We start from the raw sequence: 12477 nt of genomic DNA on the forward strand, positions 1-12477 counted from the left end.
GTTTGCAGTAGAGGTTTCCATGGTACTAGACCAGTTTTATGTTAATTTTTCAGGTTGAAGGCTCTCATACTTCATAAGTAATAAAAATACAGATTCCACAACCACATATGGTATAATCCCATGCGTTTAAGTTCTTGCTGGTAACTTTTTTCCAGTCAAGGCAAGCTTCCTCTCTATTTCTCCAAGTATCGAAGTTTTTCTAGCCCCTTTTCATGAAAAAGTCAGACCTTCAAGGCTCCAGAGCACTCAGTTCCACCTTGAGCCCCCAGGCTCTGTAGCTTCTGTGCAAAAGCCCCAGGAGTAGTCATGGCTTCAGCTCACATGCCACCATTTAGCTTAAACGTATCCACCCTTTTTTTTTTTTTTTTTTTTTGAGGTGGAGTCTTGCTCTGTCGTCCAGGCTGGAGTGCAGTGGCGTGATCTCTGCTCACTGCAACTTTCCCCTCCCAGGTTCAGGCAATTCTCCTGCCTCAGCTTCCTGAGTAGCTGGGATTACAGGCACATGCCACCACACCCGGCTAATTTTTATATTTTTAGTAGAACAAGGTTTCACTGTGTTGGCCAGGCTGGTCTGGAACTCTTGACCTCAAGTGATCTGCCCGCCTCCGCCTCCCAAAGTGCTGGGATTACAGGCATGAGCCACCGCGGCCAACCTATCCTCATTCGTGACATTTGCAGGTTTCCCTTTCTTCAGCGCTCCCCATTCTTATATTTCCATCAATTCTGTACTCACAGCAGGAAGGACTCACACAAGTCAGCTTAGTCCACCACGTTGCCAGAAGTATTCCAGGTCACTAAATTTAATATAACCACTTATTCACACTTGAGTTCTGCCCCCATTAAAATTGTATCTACTCAAGGGTTAGCTTCTAAAGCCAGCATGAAAATTGAAAGAAGCCAAAATTCCCCTTGAAAAATCCCACAATAAGGTCTCAGGTTGGAGACAAACAAACCATCTTTCATGAAGTCCAACACAGCCAGTCTTTGCTTCAGCATTGGATTTGGTTTCTTAGGGTTGAGCATCATATGTAATAACTGGCTTAGATTTAAGGGCCATGTTGTGTGATAATTAAAATCCACAAATATGAGAAATATACTTGGTGGCACAAGATGCTCACATCCTAAAAAGCCATGAGAACAAAGACCAACAGACGGAACAGCAGATCCATGTCTGCCATTCACACCCACTCCAAGAGAGACGCTCATTGGGTGGAATGATAGGATCACCCACACTATTTAAAGTGGTGTTTTTATCCTTTTGTTTTTGTTGAGCAAGTATATTTGTATATGGCTAAGGTAGAAGCATGAATCTATGATGACAGACGTCAGAATAGTGCTTATCTCTGGCGTAATACTAAGTGCAAAGGGTCATGAGGGAACTTTCTAGAAATATTGTATATGCTGATTTGGGTGATGGTTAGATGGGTGTAACATATTAAAATTTCACCAAGCTGTATGATTAAGATTAAGATTTGTGCATTTTACAGCAAGTAAGATAGTCCGATTAAAATAAAAGTTAAAAGCATGCCTAAGTAGAGATGGCTGTAAGTATTTTGCCACAGGTCCCTATCCTATGGTTAAGCCTCACCAGTGAGGGTAGTAGGGAGTCTAGGAAACCGGGGGAGAAAAGAAACAGAAAAGGGAAGTGCACTGTCACAGACAGAGGGCACCCAGGCGCCAAGAGTCAATGGTTTTCCGTGAAGGGCCTTATAGGGTTGACAGTTGACAAGACCACATTGGTTAAGAGCACTGACTTTCTTTTTTTTTTTTTTTTTTTTTGAGATGGAGTCTCGCTCTATTGCCCAGGCTGGAGTGCAGTGACGTGATCTCAGCTTACTCCAAGCTCCGCCTCCTGGGCTCACGCCATTCTCCTGCCTCAGCCTCCCGAGCAGCTGGGACTACAGGCACCCGCCACCATGCCTGACTAATTTTTCATATTTTTAATAGAGACGGGGGTTTCACTGTGTTAGCCAGGATGGTCTGGATCTCCTGACCTTGTGATCTGCCCCACTTGGCCTCCCAAAGTGCTGGGATTACAGGCGTGAGCCACCGCGCCCAGCAAGAGCACTGACTTTCAATCCAGACTGCTTGAATGTGAATACAAACTCTATCCCTTACCAACAGAGCGACCCTGGGCAAGTTACTTGTCTTCTTTGAACTGCAACTTTGTGGGAGCTGCTGTGAAGCTTAAACAAGTTAAAAAGCTCTTAGCACAGGGTCTGCATATAGTACATATTCAAAAAGTACTAGCTATTATTGTCATTACTCATGACGGTAGGCTGGAAATGTCTCCTTACCTCCAAAATTTTGTTCTTATTTCTTTCTTTCTTTTTTTTTTTTTAAAGACAGTCTTGCTCTGTCACCCAGGCTGGAGTGCAGTGGCACAATCTCAGCTCACTGCAGCCTCCACCTCCTGAGTTCAAGCGAGCATGCCTGGCTAAATTTTATATTTTTAGTAGAGACAAGGTTTCACCATGTTGGCCAGGCTGGTCTTGAACTCCTGACCTCAAGGGATCTACCCACCTTAGCCTCCCAAAGCGTTAGGATTACAGGTGTGAGCCACTGCGCCCAGCCTATAGTTCTTATTTAAACTAATAATGTGACCTAAAAACCTCGTAGGTTCATGGAGTGAATGAATATTCATAGAATGAATGAAGGGACGTATGTGTATTCTGATTTCAACAGAGGTAGGAGGTTCTTATTTCTACGGAACTGAAATCCATCTGGTAGCCATTCCCATCCACTTTAACTTTTCCTCATAGGAAGTGTGGTTAAGAGTGCTGGCTCTGGAGCCAGATGGCCATGGTCAAATTCCAGCTCTGTTACTTACCAACTGGGTAATCTTGAACGAGTTAATCAAATTCCAGGCCTCAGTTTCTTCTCCTGTAAAAGAGTTATAGCCAGAATTAAGCAAGTTACAACAGTCCTCAGTACACAGAAAGCCCCCAGTAAATCCTAGCTATTGTTTTTTCCCCAAAGTAGAGGCACAACTCCAAATTGTTTGATTGTTTATTTGTTTTTTGAAGACATAGTCTTGCTCTGTCGCCCAGGCTGGAGTGCAGTGGCACGATCTCGGCTCACTGCAACCTCCGCCTCCCAGGTTCAAGCGAGCACGACGGGCTAATTTTTTTATTTTTAGTAGAGGCGGGATTTCATCATGTTGGCCAGGCTGGTCTCGAACTCCTGACCTCAAGTGATCCACCAGTGTCAGCCTCTCAAAGTGCTGCATTACAGGCATGAGCCACCGCACCCGGCCCCAGATCGCATGTGTACAGTCCATGATATCACTGAATTGTTTTGCACACAGTTTTCTCACTTAATGCTCAAAATAGTCTGGTATATTACAAATAAATAGAGATTCAGAGAAGTGGAATAATTTGCTGAAGGTTGCATAGCAAGTAAAGAACAAAGACCTAAACCAAACTCCTATGACTGAAGGGCAGTTTGGCTGGACTGTGTTGTCCTTAGGAGCGCATATGGTGGGGCCAGGGCTATCCATGGAGATTCAGTATAAAGGATATTGGGACCTTTGGCTGCAGCAGCAAGTCTTGGTCCCAGCAAAATGCTCAGTTCAACTTGAGTCTGAAACGGTCTTAGTCATTCTGTCCCTCGAATCACTTCCTGTTTCAGGTTTCTACTTTGCGGAGAAAGAAACACAAACAGGTACATTACGCTAGCCTTGTCACCCTCCAAAATCTCCTACAGCAACAAAAGCTGATGAATTAAAGAGAATTTTCATAAAACCATAGTTAACATCCCTTTTTAATGCATTTGCCAGCAGTTAGTGTGAAGATTAGAGCAAAGTCTGCACTGTCTAGACACTCTTACTATTGAATGGAAGAGAAACAGGATGACTTTTTCTCTAGCCTTTATTCTGATTAAATCTTTAGCTGTCTTAGTGTTTTCTCTTTGCTTTTCATTGGGTGCTGAAACTACCGGAAGCCACTTAACCGGCCTTGTTTTATTCACAAAAGGTTTAGGGGCCATGTCTAATTGTCCAGAGAGAACCCTATCTGCTGATAATTTCAGCCACTTCGGCTGCTTTTGCAACTCTCTTTTTGTTTGCCAGTGTAGGTTTTCTTTCTGTTGTTCTCCTTGTTATGGCATGAGTGTGGTTTAACATTCCCTTTTAAATAATAATCACAGAACTGCTCAGTGGCCAAGGAGAGGATTTAAGAACCATCTAGGCCAGGCATGGTGGCTCACCCGTAATCTCAACATTTTAGGAGGCTGAGGTGGGAGGATCACTTGAGCCCAGTAATTTAGGGAGCTCTCATCTCTACAAACAATTTAAAAATTAGCTGGGCGTGGTGGCACATGCCTGTAGTCCCAGCTACTTGGCAGGCTGAGACAGGAGGATCGTCTGAACCCAGGAGGTCGAGGCTGCAGTGAGCCATGATGTGCACTGTGCTCCAGCCTGGGTGACAGAGCAACCCTGTCTCTAAACAAAACAAAAAAAAGAACCATCTAAGCATACTGCATACTCACAAACTATGTCCTCAAATGTACACACAGACTCCACACATACCACACATTCATTCCATGTATACATACCACACATACACCATACACACATCCCATGCACACACCCCACACACATCCCAGGCACACACCCCACACACAACCCACATCTCTCAGACACACACCCAGCACACCCAGGGCATACAGTGTGGCTCTGACAGAAGTAATGTGGGCCTCTAAACAAGCGTGGCTTCTTTTCGTTTCCAAGCTATGGACAGAAAGCCTTGACTACAGTTCTAGAAACCGGATCTCGCCTCCTCTTCAGACTCATAACCATGGGTCTCATTCCGTCTCAGTGTTTCAGAGTGTCTGACTTGGGTGAGTCACTTAACTTCTGTTATAAAGTGAGGACACTCATTCACTCAATAGCTACGGAGCACCTATTGTGTGCCAAGCACTGTGGCCATGGAAATAATTCCATGAATTAAACCGTCCCAGCCACCCAGGAACTCTCCAAGATTAAGGGAGCAATTACAGGCAGATGAATGCTCTGAAGGAAAGGGGATGAGGCAATCCCTGAAAAGGTATTTAATTAACTCAGCAGGGGATGGAAAATGATGGATAATCGAAGAAAGGCTTCCCCAAGGAGGTGACATTGAAGCTGAGCAGTAAAAGTTAAGTTAGAATTGGCCAGAGGCAGGAAGGGATCCAAGCAGAGCTCTCGACACATGCAAAGGCCAGCAGGTTAGACTGCTGGTCCATTCAGTTAAGCATAGGAGGTGGAAGAGGGATGGGCCTGGGTATGCAGGGGTGGGCTTGCCAGGGTAACCCGCCTGGGCTAGGTGCCCCTCTAAGGTCCCTCCCTGTCCTCAAGGCAGAGTCTATCATCTTCTGAGAGCCCAGGTCCTCTCTTTCCCTAACAGCCTTTTCACTAGCATGCTGAAGTCGGCTCCAGAGGACAAGCGGAGTCCCAACCACCTCACGTGGGCTCCTGCTCCTTCCTCTCTCTTCTCCTCTCAGCAGTGACCAGACAGTGACTCAGGGAAGGGAGCTGTCCTCTATTTGTCATTTAGTTCCTTAGAAAATACTCGCCTATAGTCCTAGCTAGTCTAGAGGCTGAGAAAGGAGGATCACGAGCGTTGGAGTTCAAATCCAGCCTGGGCAACATAGTGAGGAACTGTCTCTATAAAAATCAAAATTTAAAAACACCCAGGGCTCCTATACCCAACTAGCCTTCTAACAAACTCCCTCCTTTCTCCCACCCAGTCCCTGACCTAGCTGAGAAATGCTGGATTTCTCTGTGTCTTTATCCATCTCCTCCAAGAGACTTTTAGCTTTAAGCTCCCTGAGGGCTCATGCTAGGTTTTGGTCATCCTAGTGTCCCCCACACCTGCTACTATGCCTGATGTCTAGCAGATCCCCCAAATGCAGGTGGAACCAAACTGATTCCCCTCCCTGCAAATGAGCCCTGCCCGGAGCCCACCCACAGGGCAGCTTGTCTGAGGCCAAAGCAGGAGACCCAGAATCAAGCCAACCCAACACTCCTCCCCCAGCATGCTCTAGGAGACGCTGCCCTGTGAATCCCAACCTGAACACCGACAGCTATGTTAGTCTAATTCCCTCATTTTATCAGCAAAGAACCTCAGGCCCAAAAGAATGATATGACTTGCCCAAGGTCTCTCAGAAAATGTGATATAAAGTTTTTTAAAGGAGCAAAACATCGCTTAAAATGGAAGGCTATCTATCACCCCTACCAGAAACGTTGCTTATTTTAAGAGGAAAACTCTTAATGGTGGCAAATCGAATGGAAGCTTTCCTTTCTCTGACCAATGTCACCACACTTTCATGACTCCTGGGATGCTCTAGGCAGCACTAAAAGCTCCCACTGAAGCAAATCTATTTACAAAGGTGACCAGGAATTGTTTTAGGGATTGGGTATATTTTTGATTATGGATCATTTTTAAAGTTAATTCTCTATTATGTGATCTAAGGCTATAACAATTTTTTAAACAATTGAGCCTCCCAAACCACTTAGTTCCTTCCTGGTTTTTAAAAATGTTTTGCTATTTAAAAATGTTTTGCTATTAAACAACTTTACTAGAACTTGAAACAGGGTCTTACTTTACTAAACTTGAAACAGGGTCTCACTTTGTTGCCCAGGCTGGAGTACAGTGGCTCAAACATGGCTTACTGTAGCCTCAACCTCCCGGGCTCAAAGTGCTCCTCCTGCCTCAGTCCCCCAAGCAGCTGTGACCACAGGCACGCGCCACCATATCCAGCTAATTTTTTTTTTTTTTTTTTTGAGACAGAATCTCGCTCTGTCACCCAGGCTGGAGTGCAGTGGTGCGATCTCAGCTCACTGCAACCTCTGCTTCCCGAGTTCGAGAGATTCTTCTGTCTCAGCCTCCCGAGTAGCTGGGACTACAGGCACCTGCCAGCATGCCCGGCTAATTTTTGTGTTTTTAGTAGAGACAGGGTTTCATCATATTGGCCAGGCTGGTCTCAAACTCGTAACCTCAAGCGATCCTCCCACCTCGGCCTCCCAAAGTGCTGGGATTACAGGCGAAAGCCACCACACCCGGAACAGATGATTTTTAAGGAAGACACGTCTACTCATAATCCCTCCACCAAAAGAAAGAATTCCTTACAATTCTGTGTCCTCCTAAACTTTTTTATCCACAGTTCTGTACTCTGGACATATGTATGTATTTCATTAAAACACATTACCTTTAGTATAAAAACATTGTTAAATAGTTTCCTTTTATCTTAAAAAATAAAAAAGACAAAAACTTTTATTATGCAAGTCACTGGCACAATGTTTCTGATAAACGCCACAGAGCAAAACCTAGGCTACAAATCAAGAGCACCTGGAAATTCTGAGCTTGAGACTTTTAAAGCTACATTTTCTAGCCTGCTTCATTCCATAATTATTCTGACACTTTCCACATCCCACTTAATAGGAAACAAAGGAAAACAGGTGTTTTGCTTATTCCACCTGGCATAGCATGCTCTACTGCCGAAGTTTGCAGCAGTTGCTTACTGCTGTATTTTTCCTGCAGGTGAAATGACACCTTGGGTTTGGCCAGAGTTTAAAAATACTGCAGCAGGGTCCCCACCCTGCATAATTAAACAGACTCTCTGGGATACACCCCAGTGCCATATTGCGCCAAAGCTCCCCAGGTGATATTCATGTGCAGCTGGGACTGAGAAGCACCAGGCTAAGATAACTCATTAGTCAAAGGAAACCCATGGGAAATCTTATCTGGAAATGAAGAACTCTTGTAATTAAATAAAATAGCAGATGTAAAAGTCCCTAACAGGGCCTGTTACCCAGAAGACAATAAATGTTAATTAAACAAAAAATAATAATTTAAATAATTACTCCCTCCCCTCAGTGGATTCACCTTGTTATTTTATTGGCTTATCACTTGTTTTTTCCTTTATCATGATTCATTCTATCCCTGTTAATAAAATTATAAACTTATACCTATAATCCTGTTCAATTACAAGAGCTCTGTAATATTTCTAACAACCATTTATCGCTTTATTTAATAAAACTTTCCCCCAGTACAGTGGGGGAATAAATGTGCAATAAACATTCGCTATTTATAATAATAATAATATTTATATTTATTTATAATAATGGATATTTGGAATTATTTTAATTCAGAATTCATGACCGTTTTTCTAAACTAGACTGAAATTTATTTCACATTATTAGGACCAGTTAGCAATAACATAAAAAATTAGGGCAATGTTTAACAAACTTATGAAAACAGACCTTTAAGCAAAGCAATTCTTTTTTATAATTTCCTGGGAAAAAACTAAATGCAGTCATTACACAGGTAAACTTATCTCCCCATTCAAGGAGGCCCTGCTCAGCTGTTCCCATAGTTACCTGGAGAGGCTAATACTGCAATTAGTTATAAGTGGTTTTTCCTTCCAACTTCTCCCTACAGCTGCCTCTCTGAGTGTGAATTTGGAAGGTGATTCTAAGTGTTTACATTACCCCTCAGTTCTGAGAAGCCAAACATTTGTTTGAAAAAAAGAAATAGAATTTCTGAATCAGACAAACAGTTTGTGTGTGTATGTTTTTTGTTTTTTGTTTTTTTGAAACAGAGTCTGGCTCTGTCGCCCAGGCTGGAGTGCAGTGGCGTGATCTCTGCTCACTGCAACCTCCGCCTCCCGGGTCCGAGTGATCCTCCTGCCTCAGCCTCCCAAGTAGCTGGGATTACAGGCGTGTGCCACCATGCGCAGCTAATTTTTGTATTTTTAGTGGAGATGGGGTTTCACCATGTTGGCCAGGCTGTTCTGGAACACCTGACCTCAAGTGATCCAGCCGCATCGGCCTCCCAAAGTGCTAGGATTACAGGCGTGAACCACCGTGCCCGGCCAGAACAAAGAGGTTTTATTAAGGCCATTTCCAAATGTCTTGCCTTGCTGGCACAAACTGCTCTAGTCCAGTCATCTTTTCTTTTATTGTCCAGACAGAGAAGGCATCTAACAGGTATGTGGGAAGTTGGGCCATGTGCAGCTCAAGACTCACACTCGTTCACAGTAGACTTCTGTATGGCTCATACATGAACTCTGCTATGCTTCACTTCCTAAGGCCATCCAGTTCCCAAAGTCTGCCATTTCATGTTTTAAATCAACTGGACTCGACACCCAGCCAAAAATAATAATGATGTGCACATCTCTGTATGTAAATGTCAATAATAAGGTACAAAATGATCACACACGGGCCAACTCCCATCCTATACCATTTGGTATTATCACCTAATATTTGTCCTCACTCTTTCAATGAGATCATAAGCACCTTGAGGGTGGACATCTTGTGTTAGCAGTAGTAGGAGTATTAATTTTATTGATATATTTATTTTTAATAGAATCTTGCTCTGTCACCTAGGCTGGAGTACAGTGGCACCATCATATCTCACTGTGGCCCGGGGCTCAACCAATCCTTCTGCCTTAAGCTCCCAAGTAGCTGGGGTACTACTCAGTCGTACAGGCGTGTGCCACCATGCCTAATTTTTTTTATTTTATGTAGAGACGAGGTCTTGCATTGTGCCCAGGTCAATCTTGAACTCCTGGCCTTAACAATCCTCCCATCTAGGCTTCCCAAAGCCACAGTGGGCCACCATGCCCAGTCTAATTGTAGTTTTGATCCTCTTAATCGAATTGTCTATAGCGTGTTATATAGCTAGACAATCAGATTACCTGAATAATAAAACTTTCTTATGTTTTCATTTAATATTCGGTCAGTCAAGCACTAAATGACTACCGTGAGATGGCTGTGGGGCAGGCTTCAAAAGTGATTCCAATTTGTCTTGGTTGATTTGAACTTGTTGGAAAAACCGCAAAGTCTGAAACCTCCACAGTAACAGATTTAGAGAGAATCCCTAGAGACCCGAGCCTCGCACTGTGGGCACCATCTCCCCAGGCATGTTCCAGGATCATACAGAACAAAAGATGCACCTCGAAAATGAATGCATTTGGAGGAATCCTCCCCTGCGCTAGAGTTTTCTAAAGTACCCCTCGATCCATTCAGAACATGTCCTTTTATATTAGCCAGGTTCTTTACTGCTCTGTCAATGTGTGTTATTATTATTATTTCCCAAGTATGCAGTTCAGAAAAGATGCTAATACATTGGGGTTAGGGGGTGTCCTTTGAAACACATTCACAGGTGTTGAATTTCCTATTCATAACTAGTGCTAATCAGCTAAGTGCGTGCACACACACACACGCGCGCGCGCACACACACCTTTTTAAAAATATACCAATGTTGGCCGGGTGCAGCGGCTCACATCTGTAATCCAAGCACTTTGGGAGGCCGAGGCAGGCAGACCACTTGAGGCTAGGAGTTCGAGACCAAACCTGGCCAACATAGTGAAACCGCATCTCATACTAAAAATACCAAAAAAATTAGCTGGGCGGGCGCCTGTAATCCCAGCTACTCAGGAGGCCGAGGCAGCAGAATCACTTGAATCCGGGAGGCGGAGGCTGCAGCGAGCGGAGATCGTGCCACTGCACTCCAGCCTGGGTGACAGAGCGAGACTCTGTCTCAAAATAAATAAATAAATAAATAAATAAATAAATAAATATCAATGTTTTACCATCCTAATACCAGGAAAACACAAAGTACTTCTGATTTTCAATGCATGTTTACTACCAAGATGCAAATCCCATACACATTTTGGGGTGCTTTGGAAATAACAACTGATTCTTGGTTCCACCACAAGCTGAAAAACATTCTCTGGCTTGGCTTTTCTGTCAATAGTAGCAGAGATTAATTTCAAACATTTTGCTATGCTAACATAAGGAATAAAGCCTACTAGAGCTTCTTTTATTCACAAACTGTCTTCTCTGAGACTATAACCTTTTAGGTTGAACCACTATTAGCTGGAAACTTCTTTTGGAAGGATAAGTGAGAAGAGCACCCAGAGTACACCTTTCGCCCAGAACTGGAGCCCAAGATCTGGGGAGATACTGCTATAATACTGGGCCATTCTCTTTCAAAGATAATAAACAGCAGAAGGGTCTATTAATTATCATTTCCCAGCTGGCCATGGTGGTACAAGCCTGTAATCCCAGCACTTTGGGAGGCCAAGGCAGGCAGATCACCTGAAGTCAGGAGTTTGAAACCAGCCTGGCCAACATGGTGAAACCCAGTCTCTACTAATAATACAAAAAAAAAAAAATTGGCCTGGCATGGTGGCAGGCGCCTGTAATCCCAGCTATTCGGGAGGTTGAGGCAGGAGAATTGCTTGAAGCCAAGATGCGGAGGTTGCAGTGAGCCAAGATCATGCCATTGCACTCCAACCTGGGTGATAAGAGCAAGACTCTGTCTCAAAAGATAAAATAAAATAAAATAAAACTATCATTTCCCTTTAAACTCATTCTCTCCTGGAAACATGAACCATTTTTCAGAACAAATTCTGATGCATGATAAAAATAAAAACACAGTTTCTACATTTTGCCTACCATTCTCCTGGCATAGGCTGATCACAGCTTAAGACACACATCTTCATTTTTCCACAGTATCATGATCTATTGCTTACATAGTTAAAATTGTTTTCAATGGGCCAGGGAAGGAGGTTGCAGTGAGCCAAGATTGCACCACTGCACTCCAGCCCGGGCGACAGGGCAAGACAACATCTCAAAAACAAAAAACAAAACAAAAAAAAAACATCGAAGTACTTGCACATCTATGTCCAAGTGATAAATCTGCCTTCAAGAAATCTGATTTTTGGGGTGGGGGAGGACAACTACATAGTATGGTGCTTAACATGTTGATAAAATGTTCAAAAGAAGTTTTTTGATGCTGTAAGCCAATCATCTGTTTAAACCAATAACATTAATTATTACTGTGTACTTTAATATGTAGTCTTGTTTTTCAAGAAGCCCAGTTCAGCACACTATTGCTTTAATAAACGATATGCGCTGGGAGCGGGGGCTTACGCCTGTAATCCCAGGTACTCGGGAGGCTGAGGCAGGAGAATCGCTTGAACCTGGGAGGCAGAGGTTGTAAGGCAGTAAGCCAAGATTGCGCCACTGCACTCCAGCCTGGGCCACAGAGTGAGACTCTTGTCTCAAAAAAAAAAAAAAAAAAAAAACCTAATGTGAGGTCAGGCACAGTGGCTCACACCTGTAATCCCTGCACTTTGGGAGGCCACGGCGAACGGATTAGTTGAGCTCAGGAGTTCAAGACCAGCCTGGGCAACACAGTGAAATCCCATCTACACCAAAAATACAAAAAAATTAGCTGGTCGTGGTGGTGCACACCTGTTGTTCCAGCTACTCAGGAGGCTGAGGTGGGAGGATCTCTTGAACCTGAGGGGTGGAGGTTGCAGTGAGCAGAGGTGGCACAACTGCACTCCAGCCTGTGTAACAGAGTGAGACACTATCTCAAACACACACACACACACACACTCACAAGACAAACAACAAAACAACATAATATGAAGATGGGAAGGAGATAGGGGAGGAAGGAAACGAACTATTGTGTACTGAAAAAC

General features: G+C 43.7%; 1 protein-coding gene across 38 annotated transcripts in view; it reads right to left on the reverse strand.

Annotated features, from left to right (window-relative positions):
* CYRIB (CYFIP related Rac1 interactor B) overlaps nucleotides 1-12477 on the reverse strand; it is a 175930-nt gene that overhangs the window by 127835 nt on the left and 35618 nt on the right. For all 38 annotated transcript variants that reach the window (XM_073999458.1, XM_015455180.4, XM_073999447.1 and 35 more), the window contains exon 2: nucleotides 2831-2883. The gene's annotated coding sequence lies outside the window, so the exon portion shown is untranslated. The remainder of the gene's footprint in view (nucleotides 1-2830; nucleotides 2884-12477) is intronic.

This window comes from Macaca fascicularis, chromosome 8 (genome assembly GCF_037993035.2).
Source record: "Macaca fascicularis isolate 582-1 chromosome 8, T2T-MFA8v1.1".
Lineage (NCBI taxonomy): Eukaryota > Metazoa > Chordata > Mammalia > Primates > Cercopithecidae > Macaca > Macaca fascicularis.